Genomic DNA, 6,000 nt, shown 5'->3' with positions numbered 1-6,000 from the left:
TTTCTGAAACTTCTCTTCAGCCTTATGATAACTGACAGCAAGAAATCTTTACAAAGGCCCCATGTCCCAAATACACTTTTAAAAAATCCCACAATCACTAGTGGAAAGATAACAACCTTAATTTATAAATTTACAAAAACCCAGGTAGGTGATCCCCCCCCCCCAAAATAGCTAAATGACAAAGACTTGACAAGAGGGAGTTCTCTGGTGGCTCAGTGGGTTAAGGCTCCTGTGTGGTCACTGTCATGGCGTGGGCTTGAGCCCTGGCCTGGGAACTTCTGCATGCTCTGGGTGTGCCCCCCCAAAACACTTGATATGATGCTCAAAGTCTTTCCTCATAAGGAAAATGCAAATTAAAACTTCAATAGGGTGAACACCCACCAGAATGTTTAAAATGAAAAAGATGGGTGTTAGGGTCCCTGTTCTGCCAACGAGGAAACTGAGGCTCAGAGAAGCTAAGCCACTAAGGATGCCCGGGACCATCCGCCCTCCAAGCCTGCCATCTTTCTACACTTGACGCTATGGTCAGACCACCTTCTGCCGACCAGGGACTTCCTGAATGCCTCAGTCACTTCGCCAACCACCAGTGGGCACCTCCTTTGACCAGGTCCATGCTGAGTCCTGGGAGTCGTGGCCAGCCCATCCCTGTCTCCTTCTGGAGCAGCTGTGTCCAGAGAGCAGAGGGTGCAGCCATAAACCGCCCACAGGGGCTGCACAGAGTCTTGCGGGGCCCGGGGGAGGATGCAGCCTGGGCACCGAGCCCGGCTTGCCAGAACAGGAGGAGCTTTGGGGGGCCAGCAGACTGCCAAGTTCATGGGTGGTCGGGAGGCCGGCCCAGACAGAGGTCCTCAGGGTCAGATGGCGGGGCCTCGGGCCTCCAGCCAGAGCTGGGTGGGTATCTTGAGGTCACAAGAGCCACCCTCCAGGGCTTGGGGGCCCACACGGGCGCTGCGGCCCAGCCTTCACCGTGGGGAATGGATGGGAGGCCCGTGCTGCGTCCACAGAGGTGGTGACAGAGGTCACTGCCAGACATGAGGCTGGGTGCAGAAAGGTGTGTGTCTCATGCTGAACTCCTGCCCTGTAAGCACCTGGAGAAGCCAGAGGCCCTGGGCCCATCTTTGCGCGTGGAGCCAAGAGGTGGGCCAAGAGGTCAGAGGGCAGTGGCTCCTTTGACTGTCTGACTTGCATTTCTTCTGCGTGTTTTGGCCCCCGGGCCATGCCCTGTGAGCTCATAGAAAAGTAGGGCCTCCTTTGAGCTCCCTTGGCCAGGGAGTTCGAGCAGATTTCATCCAGGATGGAGCCAGCTGCCTCCTTTGCCTGGTCCCTTCCCTGCAGGGAAGTGCCAGTCATCGGGGGACAAAGCCCAGACCCAAAGGCCTTTTAGCTGCATCCCCCCAGCTGGGCCCAGTGTGTTGGGGCGACCAGTCTGGCGTGCTGTGTGTCTGCCTAGTATCAAAGCTGACCAACCAGAGCAAATGGGCTGCCATGTCCGGGGGAGCAGGGCCTAAGGACTGGGGCCACCCCGGCCCACCAGGTACACAGGGCACTTGGTGAGGCCTGGGCCCCAGTCAGGCCTGGGCTTGCTGTCCAGGGTGGACACCCTGCTTCCTGCCCATGTGGCCTGCAGCCCCAGCCATCTGCCCCCTTTCTGGACTCAAACGTTGGTCAGTGGAGTGAGGTGTCGGCCAGGCCCGGGAGGCCTGGGGCTGTGACTTGTTTCATGCACACTGGGTCATCAAAGGCTTTATGCGGCCCTCTGGCAGCCCCGCTGGGTTTCCAAGAGGTGAGATCATGCACCTGAAAGCGGGGCCCGCCCGGCCTTGTCCCCTGAATGGGCTTCTTGTTCTCCAGAACCTGGCTGTCAGCTTCTGGCTTGTGAATGGGAGGTGGCTGTCAGCCGCTCCTGCCCGGCCAGAGGCCAGGCAAGGGTGGGACAGCTCAGGTCTGGCCCCCAGTGTGCTGGCAAGCAGGGGGCCCTGATCTCTCCTCGCCCCTGGGGGGGCGGGGTTCTGGGGAGGAGGTGCTACATCACAGAGGCCTGTGCTGTTTGGCCCAGTCAGCATCCTTGGGGCTTCTGACCTTGAACACTCAGCAAGGGCTGTGGGGCTCCCTCCACTCAGCCGCTGAGCCCTGATGCCTCCCCTGGGGTCCAGCCATTTGTCCTTGAGGGGCTTCCAGCCCAAGGAGCAGACAAGTAAGTGCATCTCAACAATACGACATGGCAGGTGAGGTCTTAGAGGGATGAGCACAGAGTAGGGAGTGAACGCTGGCCTGCGAGTGAGGGAAGGCTTCATGGAAGGGGAGACACAGAGTTGGGGTGTGCTGGATGACCAAAAGGCCAACAGGGGCAGCAGCAGAAGGAAGACAGGAAGGTAGGGGACAAGGAGGAGGACCCCTGTTGTGACACCGCCCCCCAAAAAAGAGGCATGAGGCCTGGAGCTCTGGCCAGAGCAGGATGGGACAAGCCAGGCCTCCAGGGGTGAACCTGCGGGGCTTTGTGCACCAGACTGCAGAGCTGGGACCTCGTCTCAGGCTCTAGGAAGAGGCTGGAGGATGCAGAGAGAGGAAGGGTGCTGGTTCTCACCCAGAAGGCCTCTCGGGCCCCTCCTCAGCCCTCAGGACCATGCCACCCCTGGAGGCCATGACCTTGGCCAAGCCTGGGCCCCAGAGCCGCCCGCCCTGGGCAGCAGAAAACCAGCCAGGCAGAGGCCCACCCACGACTGCCCACCTGGGAGAGCGGCCCTGGCCACCGAGGGGCTGCCCGCTGCTCTAGAAGACCCCCGGGGCTGGGTCTAGGAGGCACAGCGCCTCCGAAGCTGCCTCCACCGGCGAGGCCGCGCCACCAGGTGCGCCCTGGCGCTCATTAGCCCAGTGCGCGGCCCGGGCGCTGGGCGTCTTTCTGAGAATCCCCGAAGAAGAAAGAAATCAAAGGCTGGGATTGGAAAACAAGGATGAGGAGATATAAAACAAGATTTCTATCGAAATAATTTCCTCTAATTGCTGGTAAGAGACATTAATTTTCCTTTTGAAGCTCCCCGCGGCCCCGGGCGCCCGGGGACGTGCCAAGGTGGCAGCCTGTCTAGCTGGATTATCTCAGCGCCCGCCCGCAGGGCTGGCTCGGCGCCCACTGCGGAGGCGGGCTTGGTGCTGCTCAGCCCAAGGGGTGGGGGGAGAGGGGGAGGGGGAGAGGCCCTGATCTGCAGGGCTCTGTGTCATGGGCAGGCCCCTGGCCTCACCCAACCCTGGATGGATGAGGGAGTGTTGGGACCCCAGGGGGGCCCGGCTTCTCTTTGCTGTGGAACCACAAGCCCTTTAGCAGGGCATCGGCGGGGTAGAGGCCTGAGAAGCTGCTTGCTCACCTGTCCTGTCCCTGACTGTGACCCCCGCAGGGGTGAGGCCAGCCAGAGTGAAGCCAGGGTGACAGGCACGAGTGAGCTCCTCCCAGCTCCCCCGGGGGAAGTGAGCTGCCTGATTATACCCATTTGACAGAGGAGGACACTGAGGTTCCGGGTCTGGGATAGGTCCCTCTGTAAGAGGGAGGCTGAACAGAGCTCCTGTCCTCAGGACCAGGGCTCTTCCTATCACACCTGGGCCTCACATGGCTCCGGGCAAACGTGCAGCAGGGGACACTCCAGATTCTTCAGCAGTGCATTCAAGGCAGTCCTAGGCTGTCCGCAGCACTCTCATCTGCTCTCTAACTGTCCCTTCTGTCCCCTCCACCAGCTAGGGTAGAAGCTTCTCCTGGGTTCCCCCAGGGCCAGGCTTCTCCTCCCAGCACTGGTCACACCTGGCCACCACCCTGGCCCCTTGCTGGCTGGTGTTCTCTCCCACCTGGGAGCACCTCGGGGTCTGGGTTGCATCTAAGGTCCCTCCGTGTCCCAAGCCAGCCTGAGGCCCATGTGCAGAGGGGTACACAGCGGACACCGGCTGGGAGGCAGGCCCTGGGCTGCAGAGCAGAGGTGCCGAGTGTTCCAGTGGCTGGTGGGTCGTCTTTTACCCTAAGGGATTTTTCCTTCCCTTTTGATCCCTCGCAATTTATGAAAAATAGAACGCATGTGTTCTTGATTAATTTCTACAAAATCACGGAAATGTTGACTTTTTAAGAGAGTCATTTTATGTGGAGGCTCCTTTTAGATTTTTGCAAGGCTTTCCTTTGCCAGGGAAGTTGAGTTTGAGGAGGAGAAGGGTCACCCTGTCACCCCCAACCCTTCCATCAACGCAAGGAGCCCTTGTGTGGCACAGGCTGGCCCTGGTGATCAGGTGTCCGGGGCAGCGGGAGCGGGGCGGGTGGCGGGGGGGAGCTCATTTACCTTCCTCCTCAGCTCCTCAGGATAAAGTCCAGGCTTCTGCACAACCCAGCCCTCCTAGACGTTCTGACCTCCTCTCCTCCCTCAGTCACCTTCATATCCAGCCTTGCTGAACATCCACTTCCTCCCAGAATATTCCATCCCATTCCTTTCTCCATCCATTTGCACATTTTGTTCCCTCTGCTGGGAACGCTCTCCCCCATCTGAAAAACTTCTACTCATCCTTCAAAACCCAGGCTCAGTGTCTCCTGATCTGCTCAGCGTTGGCTGCCTCGCCCAGGCAGCCCCCACATTTTCCCCAGCAGTCTAAGAACTGAGTCCTCATTTGACCAAAGAGGCCCAGACACACCTCCTCCGGCCTGCCTCTCAGGGTCACTGACCCAGCCACGCAAAGATAAAAGGCTGGCATGGCGTGGTAAGAGATCATAAAAGGGGACAGACAAACCCTTCCTAAATGAAAGCCATGCACAGTGTTTATTTCTGGTTTTATGGGGTGCTTTTGAGGATGGGAGATGGAAAAAGAGAATTCCATCAGGAACCAACAGCAGATTTCACCCTTGGGCTGGGAGGAAGGAGAGAGGAGACATAGGCCCACTGGTCCGGCGCTAATCACACGGCTCCACCTGGATTTTAGAGCAGCTGAGTCGCTGTCCTGGCCCAGGGCTGGTCCCAGGCAGGATTTTAGATCCCAGCAGAGGGTCCCTGGCTCCCACCCTCTCCACTCCCACCCCCACCCTGAAGCCCCTTCTCAAGTGCTTCGCAGCTAATCTTGTTAGGCGGGTAGAATGAATACGATCCCCATTTACAGATGAGCAAGCTGAGGCCCAGAAATGAAAGTGCTGGCTTGGGCTCCCTGCTATATGAGTAGCCGGGCAAGGATGGGCACACGGGCGTCTGCCCCTACAGTTTAGACCGAGTCTCTCTACCCAGCTGTCACCAGCCATGGGAGAGGTAGCCTTGGGGGGGGGGGGTCTCCAACCTCACACTCTGAAAGCAGGGGGCCCCCAAATCAGTGTTTCCTCCAGCCACACCAGGCCCTGCCCTTCTGGAACCTCCTGCTTCCAAGCCTTACCATGACCTGCTTGTCTGTGGTTGAGAAAGGGGGGCACGCCACGGTTGAGGACTTCCAGCTGTGCAACCACATGGCCCAGCTGTGGGGGCAGGCAGGCTCTGCGACAAGGGGACCCTCATATGCCAGACTGCCTCCTCTCTGTCCAGAGGACCACCTACCCTCTCCCCAGACACAAGAGCCAGGGAAGTCACAGGGGGCTTCCTGCAGGTGGCGCCCAGCTGTGGGTGGGAGCCCTTCTCTCCCCTTGGATAACGGGAGCCTGAAGCCTCAGCGAAGGCTGGGAGCGGGTGGGAAAGAATAGGAGCTGCCAAGCGCTGCTAGGAGGGCGGGGGGTGGGGGGCGTGTGAGGGGAGAGACCTTGGCCGGCAGGGCGCACGCACGGTATCACGGAAAACCAGGTAAGCATCCGTGAGTGAACCCCACTTCCTAAGCACCTTCTGGAAATCCTGCTCTGGGTCCTTCACAACCAGGCTCCAAGGAAGAGAGGATGGCAACCGCTCTACCCACGAGCAGGGACGACCCCGAGCCATCTTGGAAGAGGGCTGGGTGTAACTCCCCCATCAGCCAATACTGATCTAGATTCATCTCTGACCTCTTGAAGTTCTGTCCGAGCCCATCCTC

The sequence above is a fragment of the Phacochoerus africanus genome, chromosome 5 (genome assembly GCF_016906955.1).
Source record: "Phacochoerus africanus isolate WHEZ1 chromosome 5, ROS_Pafr_v1, whole genome shotgun sequence".
In the NCBI taxonomy this organism is placed as follows: domain Eukaryota; kingdom Metazoa; phylum Chordata; class Mammalia; order Artiodactyla; family Suidae; genus Phacochoerus; species Phacochoerus africanus.
Note: the sequence above shows the minus strand (reverse complement) of the source record.